Source organism: Acomys russatus, chromosome 2, assembly GCF_903995435.1.
Source record: "Acomys russatus chromosome 2, mAcoRus1.1, whole genome shotgun sequence".
NCBI classification, from domain to species: Eukaryota; Metazoa; Chordata; class Mammalia; order Rodentia; family Muridae; genus Acomys; species Acomys russatus.
Window position 1 is genome coordinate 60895548 of NC_067138.1, and position 20680 is coordinate 60916227.

Here is a 20680-nt window from a genome sequence, read left to right on the forward strand (position 1 = left end):
ACCCAGCCTACTTCAAAGAGCCTCCTTATGAAGATGGGTTCAAGTGTGGCAAACCAGCCACTAGGCAAAACATCCTCATTTTTGGCCACAGACTGAATTGTGCCTTAAAATGGGCAAGATTAGATGCCTGCAGAGTCAATGGCCAACTTTTGCAAAGACAAGATAAGCAAGTCCTCAATTGTTCCTGTCTCACAAATATGTCTGTCAGATATATTGGACCTGAAGGCTGGAGATGGTGCTCTAAGTTATAGAGAGTTTTTGGTGACTGCTCAGGTAGCAAACTGTTTCTGTCATTTTTTCATTTTGGAAACTGCTAACCTGCACTTCCTGTCTACTCAGGTAATTAATTTTATTCCTTCTCAAGTCTCTGATGGGGTTGAAGACCAGATAGTTTAGTTTTACAATTAAGCTTAGTTGTTCAGAGTTAAGATGTTTTTAGGTCTAGCTAGATGTTTTAAGTTGATAAAGATGAGATATGATAGATACTGATTTACATTCAGGATTTTAGGCACAGATAGGATTTCTTTTCAAGGCTGTCAAATACTAATAGCCAAAACACTAAGAGTGTAACATTTATAATTCCTGATTGTTTTGTGGTTCTTCTTGCTGTAGGTAGTTTATTGTATGTATGTGTAATAACATAAATGTATATGGAAAAATAGAAAAAATTATATGGCCTGGAAGAAAGGAAGGAACAAAAGAATGAGGGAAAGAGGGATTAGAAAAACTAGTAAATGATAATATCTCTGTATTGATGGAAAGCAAAAAAAAAAAAAAATTGGTATTCACTAAGAATAGTGTGAATACAGAAACAAATAAAAAACTAACAAAACGAGAATCTTAACCAGTAACATCTTGGCATATTGTGGTAATCCTTAAATGTTATGATAGGGGAAGAAGGAAGGAAGGAGGAAGGAAAGACAGAGGGAAGGGAGAAAAGGATAAGCAGAGGGAAAGGTTCAAGGGAAGAGAGGAATAAGGGATGGGAAAGAAGGAGAGAAAGATAGAGAGAGAAAGACATGGGAGAAACAAGCCACCTTTCACATGGAAGGAAAATAGATTACTGATTTCTCACTTGTCTCATGCAAGCCAAAGAAGAATGCAATGACAACATTAAAAATGATTGATGCTTTACTTAATTGTTAAAATAAAAAGACAGTAAAATGTCATTATGAATATTAAACTTTATACTATAAATTATACTAATTTTTACAAATCATTCTTCTCAGATGTGTACATTATAAAGACAAAGATGACGTACCCAGAAGAACATACAATATTTTGCTTATCTGAGATGTGATTTGTAAGTAATAATGCAAAATTTGAAAGTATATATTTGGGAAAAAGATATTCAGATGCTGTACAAAAAAAAGAGGCAACTTTACTGTGTGAGTTGGATATGAGATGGCTGTTAAGTGGAGGGAAATCAGAATCTTGTCTTTTGGCCTCTTATTTTCCTTCCAGTATCTTCTATTTGTTTCTTTCTTTCTTTTTTTTTTTTTTTTTTTTTCATTGAAAGACTCAGCCAGGCTGAACTCTTGTGTTTATTTAACAACTACATTTTAAAATTAATTTATTTACATTACATCTCAATGGTTATCCCCTCCCTTGTATCCTCCCATTCCTCCCTCCCTCCCGTTTTCCCCTTACTCCCCTCCCCTATGACTGTGACTGAGAGGGACCTCCTCCCCCTATATATGCTCATAGGGTATCAAGTCTCTTCTTGGTAAGAGTATGTGGCCTTCTGCTTCATTATAAGACTATGTTACAGAGCCCTTCTTCTGAAGAAGAACTTCACTTTGGAAAAAACCTTTTGATCTTAGTCTTCCAGGATTTGTTTTAACAGCATGATATATCTGAGTTTAGGAAAAATCCCAATCCAATAATCTTTTCTGTTTCTTAATGTTAGATGTCTGAAGCTATTTGTTATTTTTAGAAATTATTCTCTCCTAGATTTTCCCTTATGGCAGTTATCCCCAGAAAATTTATTATTTTGTCTTTACTAAAGATAGTATTATAGTCATCAAAATAGTTGAAGAAAAGTATAATGATACCTCAAACAAAATAACTCAATGCTCTTCATAGAGCAAAACTGATATTTAATATTGTTTCACTTAAGACACATGGTCTCACATTTTATTAACCTTTGAATTTAAGTTTACCTATGTCCCAGACTGGGATTGAACTCAGAATTGTCCTTCCACATCTTGATGGAGATTACCAGCATGCATCACTAAACCAGACTAAAGTAGTATAAAGGTCAAATTTTATAAGTTATTTATGAAAATGTCATGTATTCAAGTCATTTTGCTTATACTTTGTTAGCTGAAAAAAGAACAAAGCCATTCTTTGAGTGCAGCACCAACATAGTGTTGGAGTAATTTATTTGCTTAATTTGATACATGATCAAAACATTTTTTCACTGGGGGCTGTGAAGATTTAAATTCATCTCAGTTTTGTCAGAAAGAAGAGTATTCTGAAAACAAAGCTGATCTTCCTTTTTTCAAAAAAAAAAAATCTTTGCATGTTTGCTACGTGTCCCTTACCCTGTGCCCTCACAAGGATCATTAACTTCAATTAAATGGGGTTGGGTGAAAGGACTCATGACTTGAGACTAGACTGGGCAAGCCATGTAGTTGAGCTTATTAAGTGGTATCCCCAGGCAAATGCCATTTGCTATACTCCTTGTGCAACCGACCATTCACATTGTGTGACCCAGGGCAAGACTGAAAAATCTGCCTAGGTTCAAATTGATTTTTTTAAAAAAAAACTTGATGGTTATAATAACACTGAAGCTTTTGGAGTCATAGATAAAACATTCCTAACATTTTAAGAAATTTATTTTCACTAATGTAGGAATTTATGTGAAATGATAAATGAAATGTGATTTTACTACATCGTAAGAACAATATTCCACTCAATTTTCTTATTTGTCAAATGTTGCAATTACCTTTTTAAAATAAAATGAATTTCAACCTTTTGGTTCTTCTCATTCCACCCAAACTACCCAAACGACCCAAGTAATTTATAGACAGAAAGATTGCTCTGAGGAATACGTGTCTAATGGTTTCCTGTCTTGCCTGTTTAGTACAGGCTTTATGTTACACACAATGGAAGTCATTTAGTCTTCATAGTTTATTTAGTCATTGAAACTACTTGTTTCAATAAGCATGCAATTCCCAGGGTAAAAAAGACATAAACTATGGCTCAATATGTTAAACTATAACCCACATTTTTTCAATTCATAACTAGTAATCTTGTTATTATTTACAACTTGGTATAGTTTCAAAGCCACATGTCTTATATAGTTTCCACTTAGTATCCATTTGCTTATTTTCCTTAGTAATGTAACTTCTGTATTTATGTGGATACAAAGACACCTAGCTGAAGTTCAAATTTTAGGTAGTCAGGATATGGTGTGTAAGACACCAACAAAAGTTTCACCTGAAACTTGAGTACAGCTGAGCAGTGGACATCATCTGCTTTGACATATGCTCTTATAGCTAGCTAGAATATGAACATTAAGGCGGCCACTTAACAAAATGTACCTGTGATATAATAATATGGTGAACATTGTAGAGTTTTTTGGATGTTATAGAATCCTATGATTTGGATTTTGTATGAGGGAGAATAGATCTTTATTTGATTTTATCTGTCACTTATTATTTCAATTATTTATAATTAACTCAACCAAGACCATAGGCCAGACTTATTTCATTTCTTTGAACTACCATTTTAAAAGAATTAGCTTTCTTACAAATATTTTATAGAAGCGATAGTTTATTTTATTTCATGTTTGTCTACTGTAGGCTGCAAATTTAGCAGCTAGCATTTTTATACATTGTTATAACCAAATTCCCTTCCAACAGAACAATAATACATGCAATGTTTGGAACTTAATTACACTCAGGATTCATCTCATCTCTTGTTTGTTGCATAATGAAGATAGAAATCATTATTGTTGATATATGACCTGCCTAAATTTTATAGGCCTTAATTTATTTCAGAATGCTTAACTGATTCTAATTCTGCTATGCTAGGATGCAAAGACCTGAGCAATAAAAGTTTCAAGAATTGTAAGGGAAAATTATACAGGCTATTGAAATGATGTGATTTGGAACAAAGCCAGGGCAGAAGCATTAACAGCTGTGCAAAATCTCAAAACAACAGGAGCACACACTCAAAGGAGGAAGATCTTCCTTTGAAATGCACCCTGCAAAGTACTGTCAGACAATCTGCGTCTTTGAAGATTGGTATAGACAAACTTTGTGGTCTATCTATCTTCACAGAAACCATTAAAATTTCTCAGAGAGAGATATGCATTATTGGCAACATGACTTGAGAATCAGTATGTTAGAAAAAATATTAGTTTGGAATCAAATTCACTTGGTTTTGAAAGTCAGCTACCCTAATGATAAACTATTTAAAACTTATCTACCCAGAAAGGAAGATGACAATAAGCCCTTAGATTTGTTGTGAGGATTATGTGATTTAGAGGATTTGTAACTTGAACATACGAACTGTATTCAAGAGCTACTAGTGGCTAAACAAACTAGTTTCCTAATGAAAGACTCTATTTCTCTAAAGTATACAAAGATAGTTGCTTTGATTTGGGCCACCTAAAAAACCAGAAATGTAAGTAGGGATTTGAATACAATTGATTTAAAAGATGGTGCCACTAAGTAGTGTGAGAAGTGAGACATAAAACGGAAAAAATGTTCATTCTGCTAATGAATAGAAAGCCACTGGTAGACACTGAAATGTGTCCTCTCTAGGGATATGAGCTGTGCTTCTGGCAGGTCTCAGTCAGAAACCACAAAGGTTGAGATGCTGTGCGCTTGCTCCCTTCTGTAACAGACTGCTACTTGCTCTTGGAGACACAAACTCTTCTATGGTTTTGGTTGCAGTAAATAGACCTTACAGATTTTTTTAAGACTGGAGGATGCTGTGATGCACACATGTAGACGAGCAACCTTCAGATCATAAGGCAATGGGAGTGTTTCAAGAGTAAATACAGTTGCATGTAAAGTTTGGTGCATCTGTTGAATATGATGAAGAGACTTCGAGGTCTGTAGTGAATGTGTGTGTGTGTGTGTGTGTGTGTGTGTGTGTGTGTGTGTGTGTGTGTGTGTACATGAGGGTGTTGGCGGGCTGAGGTATTTGGTGCTATTGACAATTGCAAAGATGAAACATGATATACAGAAAAGGAATAGGCTAACAGCAATTATCAGATTTTTCTGAATTTGATGCATTATATTAGCAGGGTATATTAACATTGGCATTTTTATTATGTTTCATTTTCATCTTTCTGTGTGATAAATAAGTATCTTTTTAGGAGAACTGGATGCTCAGATATTTTCATGAATTACTTTTTCAAATTTAAAGTCATCATGAAACTAGTTTCTTCAATGTTGCAATAATAAATTTTAAAAAATGCTCTGGTTTTTGAAACTACAATACCCCATAGGCTCATCTTTGAAATTGCTGGTTACCAGGGAGTTCTGCTCTCTCTGGAAGGCTTTACTAAAAGTTGGGTCTTCTTTGGCAGAAGCTGGCCACTAAGGCTAGGCCTTTGAAAATTAAGGCCTTTCCCAATCCCTTGGATCTTATTATATTTTGTGACTGCTGGTCTACCTTGATGTGAATAGCCTCTACTACATGCCTGTTACCATGAATTAAGCTTACTATAGCATGTTCTTTTCATCATAGATTTAAATCCTATGACACCATGCACCAAAACTCAGTATTTTCTCTTTATATTGTTTCCGTCAGGAATTTTTCTCATCATGATTCCAAAGTAACTAACACAGAGCTAGTAGTTATATTCCTATAAAGAGCATTAAAAAGATCCATGTACCTAAAGTGCCATAGCTTCAAAAATTCTATTTACCCAAGGAGAACATGGGGACTATTGTTACCACCTTTAGAAATCGGGTCTGAGAAGACAGGAAGAAATTACTACTGATGAAAACATCAGCACAAACCTGTCAACGTATGCAGTTTCACCCTGGTTATTGGTATTAATTATTCATTTATAATTTGTGTTTTAGTACCTATATTCTACTAGTTTTAAGAATAATTTAATTTACTAAATAGGAAAACCCCTAAAAAATAAACAAATAAATAGAACAATTCTAGTATATCACTTGAAATGTTAAAAAAAAATCACTAAAAAGAGAAAATGAGCATTTCTTTAAGTGTTTCTCAGCCATTTGATACTCCTCTGTTGAGAATTCTCTGTTTAGTTCCAAGCCCCATTTCTCAATTGGGTTATTCGATTTTCTCACGTACTCTGGTGCCTCACATTTGACCATGTCCCCTGGAGGGGGAGACCTGGCGGCACTCAGAGGAAGGACAGCAGGTAGCCAAGAAGAGACTTGATACCCTATGAGAATATACAGGGGGACGTAATCCCCCTCAGGAACAGTCATAGGGGAGGGGAATAATGGGAAAATGGGGGTGGGGGGGAGGAATGGGAGGATACAAGGGATGGGATAAACATTGAGATGTAACAAGAATAAATTAATAAAAATAAAAAAAAAGAGAAAATGAGGAATAAATACCCTAGAATAGCTAAATTAAAAGGATATAATTGATATGGATCTCTCTATAATAAAATCCATTATAAAATATTGGCTTGTAGATCACCCAGTAATGATCTTTCCATTTTCGTCTCCTTATGATTTCTTGATGAGTACACATTTAAACTGAATGACAGGTCAAACTATCCAACAAACTGGAGTACGTTTTTTAAATAGGCAAAGATTCTACTAGACTAGTTTTAAAAAATAGATAATATGGCTTGTGTTTGATTCTTGTGTTTTAGATATGTTTTAACATCTGCCAAATAACTGAAACTCATTTTGAGAAATGACAGAAACATAAAGAATAGTTTTCGAAGGAGCAGCCAATAAGCAGGTATATTGCCTGTCTGGAGTTTCAGTTTAACACACCAAGTGACAATACGGTGCTACACACTTGTTTCTTTTCAAATTCCAGATAGAGGGATCCGTACGAGAGGCTCCTTTTGCAACACACTGTTGAGTGTCTGCATAATATTACACTGGCAGGGATATGAAAAATTAAAGGCTCTCAGAGATGAGTAATCAGGAAGAAACTGAGAGTGGAATCCAGGTCAAAAACTGCTTTGTTCACCTCACATTCCTCTTCAGCCTTTCACACACACACACACACACACACATTTGTCCCTGCCTCCAGCACACATGCAACATTGGTCCATTTTCAGCCCTTCACACACATAGTTGTTTCCGCCTTAACAACACCCAGCATTAGCATCGTCTGACCCACTCCTCCCACGCTCAGCCTTTTCTCCAGATTTCAAGCTTCCCTCTCAATGTTTGCCTGCATTATTATAACTGCTTTCTGCTTAGACGCTCAGCTTCTTCTCTTCTTTCCTAGAGGCTATTCCCAATGACAGCAACTAGAATATTGTTCTTGCATGTGAGAGGATTGAGTGTTTCCTCTGATAAAACCCCCAGTGGCAACTCACTTTGCTTCTGTGAGAGCCAGAGTCCTTCAGCTGTGCTGCATGGCTCCTTTGATCCAGAGTCTCTGGCAGTCTCTCCTGAGGTCGTTCTTTGGCAGTAACCTCCAGGTACATTGGCTGCTCTGCCTGGAACAGCCTTGCCCTCAAGTCTTTGTACAGCTTTTGCAGTGTAAGCAGTTTCCTTCTCTCTTAAAGTTCTTTTCATACTTTACCTCTACAATGTCCTGAGCAAAGTTTGAAACTTTTTAATATGATTTCCTCCCATCTTGATTATTATAATTATTTTTCATTCATTTGTCCACAGCACTATGTGAGCACTTAGTATCACTGTGCTACATTATAACATCATTTATTGTCCCCACAGCTATACATAAAAGGACACGAGAAAAAAACCAACATGTACTTGACATGTGGCATTTGATATGTTCTCACAAATTCAAACTTAACATGTGGCATTTGGTATGTTCTCACAAATTGAAACACCTGTAACACAATGGTTACAATCAAGAAAGTGAAAGTGACATCTATTGTGATTGTGTCTGTACCCTTGTCATTTTCACTGCAACCACACCTGCTCACACATGGCTAGATAGCTATTGTTTATCATAATTAATAACTTTGAAATTTATAGATTAGGACCACTTAATCTTATTTTGTGTATGTGAATCTTTTTTATTCAATGTATGTAAATGTTTCGCCTGTACACGGGGCCAAGTGAGACAGAAAGATGGCCTTAGACCCCCTGGAGCAGGGGTTACAGAAGGTTCTGAGTGGTACTCAGGTGCTGGGAGTCAAATCCAGCTCATCTGAAAGAGCATCCATTGCTCTTAACGACTGAACCCTCTCTCCAGCCTCATTTTGTGGAATTTTATATCAAAGGAAACACAGAGTGTGATATTTAAGAAGGAGAAGAGTTTGTTCATATCTGAGATTCTTCATGAAGTTGTGCCATCAAGTTTATTTTTTGGTGGGTATCTTTATCAACAGTGGTTCACTCTCAGATCTTGAGAGTCAAACAAGGGTTATGTCATTCATTAATCAATACCTTTATGGAAGTCACTTAAACTACTCTAACAAAACCTTTGAAAGGAAGCAAGTGGCTGATACTGTTTTGTTGTTGTTTTTTGTTTTGGGGTTTTTTTTGTTTTTGTTTGTTTGTTTTTTAGTTGTATGCTTTTTTGTGGTGAGCCTTGTCAATCCTAGTTACTTCAACTTTTTGAATCTGTACATACATACATACATACATACATACATACACACATACACATACATACATACATACGTACATACACATACATACATACATACATATGTACATACATACATACGTACATACATACGTACATACATACATACATACGTACATACACATACATACACACATACATACATACATACACTATACACAGAAGACACATACATACATACGTACATACACATACATACATACAGTACGTACATACACATACATACATACATACATACACACACATACATACATACGTACGTACATACATACATACATACGTACATACACATACATACACACATACATACATACATACACACATATACATACATACGTACATACACATACATACATACATACATACATACACATACATACATACATACATACGTACATACACATACATACATACATACGTACATACACATACATACATACATACATACGTACGTACGTACATACACACACATACACATACATACATACATACATACGTACATACACATACATACATACATACATACATACATACACATACATACATACATACATACGTACGTACGTACGTACATACACATACACATACATACATACATACATACGTACATACGTACATACATACATACGTACATACACACACATACATACATATATGCATACTATTTATATTATAATATCATTTCTTGAGGCTTTATCAAACAAGCTTGGTGTTATTTGTCCTCCTTGTACTTTTGTATTGACTTTCCTTTCCCCTCCTTGCTGGAGGCCCGCTGAGTTATTCTGTTTGCCACTTTAAATTGTGCATATCCTCCTATTCAGCTCCTAAGCGACACCCCTTCACTTATGACCCATTTATACTTTTCTGCTTCCTATGGTTGCATTCCGCCACACACTTAGGGCACACTGCTTAAGTTACTCAAGTTTGATACCACTTGAAAGACTTTTTCTTCCACTTTAGTTTTTAAGTTGCAGAAAACATTATGCCAGCTGCTCAGAATGGGAAGCAACTAACAGTCTGACCCATCGGCAACATCTCTGAGCCATGACAGTTACGAGCAGGGCAAGATATGCATAAAAGCTCAAGAAGTGACATTCAAATGTCACTGACAACCAAGAACTGTCTACTTGGACATAACGGCCTCCACTCATCGGGAGGGAAATCATGTCTGGTACTGGAAATATAGGCAGCTTTCAAGGCCTACTATAGTCATGGCCTTAGAAAACAATCTACTAGCGTCATTTTGCTAGACATACATAATTACTGCATTCTAAATCTTATCCTTATTACCACGGACAAGGGTGCCTCTCTTTAAAGCAAGTAGAGACTATCACAGAAAACCATGCCTGAACACAGTACAGAAATCAATAGATCTTGAGGATCTGAACCTTGACATATCAACATACATACCATCACCATGGCTTCTGCATGTAGGGATCAGGTAACATGGCAGAAGTGGCAGGGGTAGAAAGACTGTAACAACCAGAATACCAGGAAGTCAGCTGTGAAACAGTCTCTCCTAGAAGTGACTGCAAAATAAGACTACAGTAATGGTAATGTTAAAGTGGACATGTTGAAGTGGAAAGCAGAAAATTTGTGGGGTTGTACCCTTAGGCAACGAACTACAGGCAACTGTTGACTGCTAGAAGAAGGGGAATTAATCTCTTCAAAGGATGAGCCCTATTATTGATTTCCCAATGCAGAATGATCAGTCCTGAAACCATACACACACAAATAACAAAACAGACTCAACTCATAAATATTTGTGTACACACATATATACAACTGTGTAACAAATATAATCATAGAAAAAGAGACTATCAACTTGAGAATAGGTTGCATGAGGGCATGTGAAGAATGAGAGGGGCTGAAAGGAGGAAAGAGAGAGAGAAGGGATGTAATTTATTAAAGTGACAGCACATGCTGGCAAGGATGCAGAGAAAGGGAGACACTCCTCCATTGTTGGTGGGAGTACAAATTTGTACAACCACTTTGGAAATCAATCTAATAAATTATAATAAATTAAAAATTAAACAGAGACAATGCAATAAATAGTATGTATAAGGTACAATTAATGAAATAAATATTATTCTTAGAAAAGAAACTTCTTAAAAGCAGCACAAATATGAATGCATAATGAATAACAAAATTATTTTTTAATCATGAGCAGTAGTCTTTCATTGAATGGATATACCACTGATTGTATATTTACTTATATTTTGACAGGAATTTGTGGTCTCTGCCTATACATAGAATTACTTTGAACATTTTTGTACAAGACTCTGTTTGAACATATGCTTTCATCTATCTTGGGAAAATACCTAAAAGTATGGTAGTTGGAGCAGATGGTAGTGCTATGTTTAACTTCTTATGAAACTGCCAATTTTTCAAAACAGTTTTTACCACTTTGCATTGCAGCCAATATTACTTGCAGGTTATTTGCTATACCCCTACAGACACTTGGTATGGCCAATAATTTCAACTTTTGACTTCTCATATATGCTTCTTACCATGAGTGTATTTTTTCTAGACACATGTCTGTTTAATGCTCTGTCTGTTCAACAATTTTCTTTAACAAATAAACAGATGTCCAGCTTTAATCCATGGCAATTTGAAAAAAAATATAAGATGTTATTTCAATTTTTTGTATCAGTTGAGGCTTACTTTTTGACTGACTAGATGGTCAATTTTTGGAGTAGGTTCTGTGAGTGATAGTGAAAAATCCTGTTGGTATCTGTTAGTTCTACTTGATTCATGACATCTATTAGTTTCATTATTTCTCTATTTAGTTTCTGTCTTGATGACCTGTCCATTGGTAAGAGTGGGGTGTTGAAGTCTCCCACTATTAGTGTGTGGAGTTCGATGTGTGATTTAAGCTTTATTTAAGACCCATCCTAAGGGAGAGAACCAATCCCTGACACTATTAATGTTACTCTGCTAGGCTTATAAACAAGAACCTAGCATAACTCCTCGGAGAGGCATCACCCAGCAGCCATTGGAAACAAATGTAGAGACCCACAGCCAAACATTAGACAGAGCTCAGCCAGTTACATAAAAACATTGGGGGGTTGATTGATAGAGCTAAATGGGTCAAGGACCCCATAAGAAGACCTACAGAGTCAACCTCCCTGGGCCAATGGGGGCTCACTTAGTCTGAACCACCAAGCAAAGTATGTGTATAGACTGGTCCTAGGACCCCTGCACATATGTGGTTTCCCCAACAACAGGCATCTGACTCTGATGCCTCCCTTTGGATCCTATTCTTCTAACATGTCTGCCTTTTTCTGGCCTTAGTCAGAGAGTATGTGTTTGGTTCTGCAGCTATTTAATGTGCCACATTGTTTTGGTACCCATGGGGGACCTCACTCTTCTCTGAGGAGGAGAGTGGAGAATAGGAGAGGGGAGTGGGAGGAGGGGCGACTGGAAGGAGAGGAGAGGGGCTGCAATCAGGATGTGACAATAACACATAAATAAATGTTAAAAATAACTGAATGGGTTTCTTTCATAAGCTTTGAGGGAAATTTATTTATTTTTAAATTAATATATGAGTGTGTATATGTGTGTGTGCACATTTGTGTGTGTGTGTTTGTGTTTTGTCTGTACCTATATCTATGAACCTCTTGTTTGTCTAGTGCACATGAAGACCAGAAGAGGGCATCAGTTCATTTGAAACTGGAGTTAAAGACAGTAGTAAGTTTTCAAAGAGATGTGGAGAATCAAATTCCTGTATTCTGGAAGCACAGCTGGTTTTTAACCCCTGTACCATCTGTGTCATCTCTCCAATGCCTTGAGGCAAAAGCTACATTAGGGTGGGAAATGTTTGGACTCACAATTTGAGTATATAAGCCATTATGAAGGAGAAGGTGTTTTGGCAAGTGCAATATAGCTATGGTGGCAAGAGCTTGAGGCAGCAGTCACACTGTGTCCACATTCAGAAAGCGAAGGGAGATGGATGTTGGTGCTCAGCTACTTTCTCCTTTTTCTTCTGTTTGGGATCCCTGTTCATAGGATGCTGCTTCTGACATTTAGAATATGTTTTCCTTCCCCAGGTAAGCTTCTCAAGAAAAACCCCAAAGACACTTGTATGATGTATTTCCTTGGTGATATTAATAGTCAGGTTGACAGTGAGGCTTGCCCATCATAGCCATGTGTGTATAGTGTGTAAAAACTTAAGTGATTTTAATACATCAGTCTGGTTTTTCTTTGCCTTAGTGATTTTGGTAGCTTCAGTGTTGATTCTACCAGATTTTCTACAATGATGATTATATCTTCTATCAATGACGCCACTATTACTTCTGCCTTTTAGCATTGCTCTCTTAATTAATCTCGCTCCTTTTTCTAAGAGCACTGCCTGGACCCCCCAGTGACATAATAAAAGAAGTCAGAAGTGTAGACCTGCATGCCTTTTATGTGTTCTCACACCAGGACATTCTTTCATGCTTAGTGTTAGGCTAGATAGAGGGTTTTCATCAAGCATGTGGACGCTTGTGCTTTAATTTCAATAATGTTTTCTTCATTCCTCACTGTTTGTCTCTTAGCATCACTGTATGTTACTCTCATTGTTCTAAATGCTGGCCCTTCAGCCAGCCAACTTCCTGTTGCTTATATATTCCTAGTTGAGAATTAGCTTCTATAGAGTAAGTGTTATGGGATAAAGCACTTCCCAGATTCTGGGCCACATTATTTTATTTCTCCTTTAGTTGACATTCCCACAATGTAAGGTTATATTTCACCAATCTGCAGAGGGCTGTTTGGACTAACATAGCAACACAATATTAAATATTACACAGGTTTAATTTCATTCAAGTAACAACTTTGGAGGTACATATAAATATTCAGTAATAAATATTTAGCACGTACTGGCTTCTCTTGATGTGTTCATGAATGAGTGAACGACTAAGCAAAATTTATTTCTCTGTGCACATGGAAAAACTGAGTTCAAGATTTTTTTGAGGCACTACATCACCATACATGCTAGAACTGTATACACCAATATGAGCAAATGGTGCCCAATGAGAGCCTAAGAATTCCTACGTTGACGAACATACGTACACATCAATAATTGGGGGTGCTTATCAGCTTTGCAGGTGTGCTGTTGCTGTTATACTTATTTCCTAATAATGTCAACTGGGAGAATTTTCTCTATTGATATTGTTATTCTTAGAGTGTTAGAAAATAGATAAAACTGTAGCCATCTAGCATTTTCTGGCAAATACATTTAGAAGCTGGAGTCCTGTATCTCTTCTCTTGAGAAGTTCTTTGCAGGTGTTTGAATCTGAATAGTCGGCTGATGAAATGAGCTTCCTGTTTAAACTACACAGCCTTCAAGGAGGTGGTTGTTCTCTTAAAGTAGGGCTAAAAAGAAAATTATGTACCTGCTACTCAGCACACAGGAGATGTGTGCACTCCAATATCCAGTCAATGTAATATGTGCCTTTGGCAAGTTGGTGTTGAATATTTGCATAGCAGATTTTAGCCAGTAACTGCAAGGACCACCACAAAGGCTCCTTAACTTGAAGCTCCCCACTGTCCCGCCTATCTCTCTGTATTCATCTCCTCTCCTGGTTGTCTCTTCTTTGCAGTAACTGAAAATTCACTTAGTGAACAAAGCTAAAATTGATTTTTTTTGGTACCCTCTCTGCTTTATTAAATTGATATCCAAATGCTATTGGTATTTCTGAAGTATTTCCAGGATATCTTTGCTATCATTGGCATTGAGAATTAAAATTATTTCCTGAGACTTGCACTGGTTTATGCTGATCTACCCAAATAATTCAAACAGAAATCTTTAGGAAATCAAATCTATCAGGAAGTTCTAAGGCATTATTAAGTGCCTTATTTCAAGTGCCAATTTCAATTAAGCAAGTAAGTCACTGTTTATGTAAGTGACAATTCCAATATTGTGATGACATTTTCTAGCTTTTTTTTTCTGCTTGCCTCCATTTCTACTCTATGAGCATCACTGTGACCACTTTAAACACAAATCTTCCCATCTTTATATACTGACTGGAATTGTAGCTATTATCCTATAGCATCTATAAACTCCCAGCACCCTTTAAGAATAATTAGAATGGCTGAGAAACACTTAAAGAAATGTTCAACATATTTAGTCATAGAGAAATGCAAATCAAAACAACTCTGAGATTCCATTTTACATCCACCAGAATGGCTAAGATAAAAAACTCAAGTGACAGCATATGCTGGAGAGGATGTTGAGAAAGAAAGGGGAATATTCGTTCATTGCTGGTGGGAGTGCAAACTTGTACAACCACTTTGGAAATCAATCTGGCACTTTCTCAGAACTCTGGGATAAGGACTTCCTCAAGACCCAGATATTCCACTCCTTCTAATATACCCAAAAGATGCTCCACCACACAACAAGGACATATGCTCAACCATATTCACAGTAATCTTATTCATAATAGCAAGAACCTGGGAACAACCTAGATGGCCCTCAGTTGAAGAGTGGATAAAGAAACTGTGGTACATTTGCACTGTGGAATACTACTCAGCTAGTAAAACCAAGGAAATCTGGAAATCTGTGGACAAATGGATGGAACTAGAAATGATCATACTGAGTGAGGTAACTCAGATCCAGAAAGAGATGCATGGTATATACTCACTTATATTTGGACACCAGCACAACAGAGATGTCCCCTGAAAGTCTTCACTTAGCAATAGATTGGGATAGATATTGGGGCTTCTTACTGGGACTCCAGATGAGAAAGGTAAGGGAAAATGGGGAAATAGAAGGATCCAGAGGGTCCTAGAAACATACAAAAAACCCATTAACATTGGTGGATCTAGACTCAGGGGTTCTGCTCAAACTACTATACCAACCAAGGACAATGCATGCAGTAAACCTAGAATCCCTATCCAGATCTAGACAATGGACAACACATTTTTCACAGTTGTGTGGAGAGCAGAGACTGACTCTGGCATAAAGTCTGATGCCCCCTATATGACCACTTCCCCTTGTTGGGGAGACTTGCTGACACTCAGAGGAAGAGTAAGCAGACTACCAGGATGAGACCTGATAGGCTGTGATCATATAATGAGGGAGGGGGGTCACCTTCTGTCACAGACCTAAAGGAAGGGAATAGGATGAGGGAGGGAGGAAGGGGGAATGAGAAGATGTGAGTGAGGGGATAAGAACTGAGATGTAATCTGAAAGAATTACTTTAAAAAAGAATAATTAGAATGACTTGTTGTTTGTGGATCTCTTAATACTAATCTCCTTCAGCTCAACTGTTTCTTAAGATTGATATTTCATACAACGAATAAGTCTGTGTGTAGGAATCCTAAGTTTAGGTTATCTAATTTGTGAGAAGCTAATCTGTCCTGTACTCAAATTCTCCTACCCTAAAAAAAAAAAAAAAAAAAAAAAAAAAAAAAAAAAGGAACCAGTTAGGATATTTAGAACTTTGTTATTCAATGTGCAGCAAACCTGTATTGCTTAGTTACTTGAGATAAAGCAGGAGTCACAGGCTCTACCCTACATATTATACATCAGAGCATAGTAATTAATACTCAATAGTTAGACATGTGTTATAAAGGTAAAAGCTCTCATTCCAAATATCAATATTCTAAATATTACACTGAAGTGTTTTCATTCATTAAGGCAGTAATGACAGGAACTTTTCATGATCTAAACTAGTTCATATATTTTGTGCCATTTTTCACTTTAGACATCATTCATTTTTGAAAATACATTTATCACTATGTTTATGGGCCTCAGAATTGAATTCCTTGTTACTTTCATTTTTATTTATAGAACTGATTTTTTGAACAAAATAAATGCTACAAAAGATTAAATAGATATGTAAAAGTCAGAAGAAACATTTTTGGTCATGTACATTAGATGGTTACTTTAACAAGTATGAAGTAATTATGACTTTAGTCATTTAGTCTGGATAATAAGAACTAGAGCATGCATTCTGAAATATAATAAAACAATAAGTCTTAAATTATCCCAAAGGCCTCAGGGACTTCAAAATAATAACTTTGTTAGACTTCCTTTTAGAGCAAGGATAATGCTTAGCATAGCAAATAACAATTGGGAAACAAGTATTTATTAAATGAAATGATAGTATATATCCAGAAAGGAAATTGAACAAGAAATACAAATTTTCATTTATCCTGATAATTAATGACATAATTTTGGATCAAAGATGACTAACTATGCTTTGGGATTATATCTACTGATAATGAATGTAAATGTTCATGAAATCTGCTACATCAGTAGCTCTCAAGCTGTGAGTTGCAATACTCTGCAGTTTGAATAACTCTTTTACAGTGGTTGCACATCAGATATCCTGCATATTAGATATTTACATTACAATTCATAACAGCAGCAAGTTACAGTTAGGAAGTAGTGATGAAAATAAGTTATGGCTGTGAGTTATTACAACATGAGGAACTGTATCAAAAGGTTACAGCATTAGGCAGGTTGAGAACCACCAGTCTAAAACTTCGGATGTCTCTATACAGAGTTCTTTCCTGTATGGACACCAACTTTCATGGGCAGGGATCTTATTGGCTTGAGCATTGACATGCCATCAAATACAGGACTCTTATAACCTGTGATCTTGTGTGTCTGTGAGCACCACTCTGATTGCTGTTTACAATAATACATTGCTAATATTGGGTGATTTTCCTTGTTATCTACAATGCTTGCCTTGATTATATACTCTTGCATTTTCCCATTGCACAGGATTTAGGAGTTTAGTAGTTAGGAGGTGTTTTTTTTTTTTTTTTTTTTTTCTTATTTAATGGTGTAAAGAGTGTAAAAGTACCAGGATGATATACCAAAGTGGGAGCTGGGAACAATGACAAAAGGATAAGTGAGAATTTGAGGAGTAAGCATACCATATCTTATGTAGACAGCAGGCCATAGAGGAGGCCATGTATGATGAAAGGACCTGAAAGTCAAACCGAGGTCTTCAAGTCTACCAGCAAGTACCCTTACCAGCTAAGCCATCTTGTCAATTCAAGATCCAGATATTTGAGGGCTGGCTAGGAAATCTGTTTTCCTATTCATTATAAAATAACTTCAGAAATATGAAACTATCACCACCATCTGCTCTTAATGTTCCACTAGCCAAGTCTTAGAGAAGATATGGAGGTAGCATATAAAGAGAAACAAACTAGTGACCATGAAAGAAAAAAGAACTCCTTGTGATTTTTATAAATCAAGAAAATCTCACAAACAAGATGGTAAACCATGTGTGCAGTCAAATATGTACCCAGACTTGCTTACAACATATGTTAGACTTATTTCTGACCACATCTTTATTCTTATCAGGCTTTAAACATGTACCCTGTATCTGAGGCATAACTTTAAGGTCTAACTTAAAAAAGAATATTTGAACACTTTTAACATTCAATATCCTCAAAAAATTTATTTTTAAGATTCTTGATCTAGAGAAGCATGTGTCTACTCTTGGGCATATACAGTTGATATTTTCATAAGCATGTGTACATCTCTCCATGTCTGTAAATTTTTATGGAAATACTGTCTTTATTTTAATTGTATATATGATATGTGTGTGTATATGCCTATATGTGTGCCTGCATGTGAAAAACTTTGAAGCAAGAGAGAGAGAGAGAGAGAGAGAGAGAGAGAGAGAGAGAGAGAGAGAGAGAGAGAGAGAGAGAGAGAGAGAATGCCAAAAATTCTGTACATTATTTTTCTGCAGCAAGGCCATTGTCTATACCCGGAGATCAGCAGTTTGGCTAAACTAACTAATCAACATGCTCCTGGGATCTACCTCTCTCCCTATATCTAGTTTTGAGATTACAGATATATAGGACAAGATCCATTTTCTTTATGTAGGTGTTGGGGATAAGGGCAATGTTCTCACACTTGCATGGAAATCACTTTGCTGACTGACTGAGCCATCTCTGGAGTCTCTAAACATTCTGATTAATAAACTTCAAATTTGCTTCCAAAATCTGCTAATATTGAAGCTGATTGTTTCTCTAGTATTATTTTCTACTCAAAGACACAATTGTTATTTATATCATAATATACTTTGCAAATGAGCTGTGCAGGTACAAAATGCAGTATGAGTTTGAATTGTTGTCGTTGTTGGAGTTTAACTTTATAGTTAAGGCAGTGTAATAAACCACCAGAATCTATGCCAATAGGGAAGTAGAGAGTTTTCTGGAAACACTCATCAATGAAAATATGATCCAGGGACCCTATGAAGCATGGGTTCTTAGATTACTGGAAGAAAAGCAGATTATGGTTTATGAAGAAATGATTATAAGCTCAATTTAAATGGTCCACACACGAAGATTCCATGAGAGATGAGAATATCAGTATTAATAGGAAGAATTTAAAGTGATGATGGGATCAGCTCCACAGTTGAGTGGAGAGTGAGATATGACTTTCTCACCTACTCTGGTGCCTCACATTTGACCATATCCCCTGGAGGGGGAGACCTGGTGGCACTCAGAGGAAGGACAGCAGGTAGCCAAGAAGAGACTTGATACCCTATGAGAATATACAGGGGGAGTTAATCCCCCTCAGGAACAGTCATAGGGGAGGGGAATAAAGGGAAAATGGGGGGGGGGAAGAATGGGAGGATACAAGGGATGGGATAAACATTGAGATGTAACAAGGATAAATTAATAAAAAAAATAAAAAATTAAAAAAAAATAAATAAAGTGATGATGGGGTGTGGTAAAGATGGAGTTGTGTGTGTAAGTACATGCACAGAGCATCATTGCTCAATCAGATCACCACATCCTCTTGACTTTCCACCACTGGACCAGACTGTTGTTTCGGTTGATCAGCAAATAAAATAGTTCATTAACACATAGGGGACATTTTTCATGAAAATACATTTAAAACATGTTAGTGTTTGAGTTACTTTCCCCCCTTTTTGTAACAGCATGCCCACTAAAACAATGTGACAGAGGACATATTTATTTTGCTTTACACTTTGAGGTGATATGCCCCATCATGGGGAAGAAGGTACCTGGGCACAATGTATCAGGACTCAGGAAGTAGAGGGAAGTGAATTCTGCTGCCCAGGCCACTCATTTTTAATTTAATCTTGGACCCCAGCTCATGGGATCATGACCCGATATGCAAAGTGGTTCTTCTCAACTAAATTTTTCTGTAAACACCATTATAGATACATTGAGATTGTGTTTCCATGGTGATTCTAAATCTAGGCAAATTGACAAGGAGGACTAACAATCTCAACTAGGAATATATAAGATAAAGCAATGACAGAAATGTGACAATAGGCTAATTCAGGACTAATTCTTATGTCTCAATGAAACACTCTCAAGGCACAAGTTTGAGAATGTGACTAGAATAGTGAGCAAACTCACCAGAAATTAAAATTTAACAAACTAAATCTTAGTACATTTACTTTTGGTAAGATTTTCATTTAATACAAGGAATCTCAAACAGAGATGATTTATTGCCTCACATAAAATTCTTTACTATTGGGGGACATTGTGACTAGCCTAGGAATTGTGATAATGAATGCCATAATGTATGAAGAGAGCATCAATTCTCATAGGTTACCCCTCCCACTAGCCTCTATAGATTCATTATGGCATATGTGCTCATTCTCCCTGTCCCCACAAAATAAATAAAATTAATTAAATATTTTTAAAGAGTCCTGGTGAGGATAACCTGAAGAGGACACCAAATTGTCTAGCATGGATGATGAAAGATCTTCATTCAATGGTAGAGTGAAGAAACTATCTCATTACTCCAGACATCAAACCATGGGAATGAACACTACAACATACAGTTGTCTCTGTCCTCTTTCTTTCTTACACACACACACACACACACACACACACACACACACACACACACACACACGCACACACAAACCACTTATATTTTAACTATGGTACATTAACCTTTGGGCTATTGTCAAAATATCAAGGACCATTT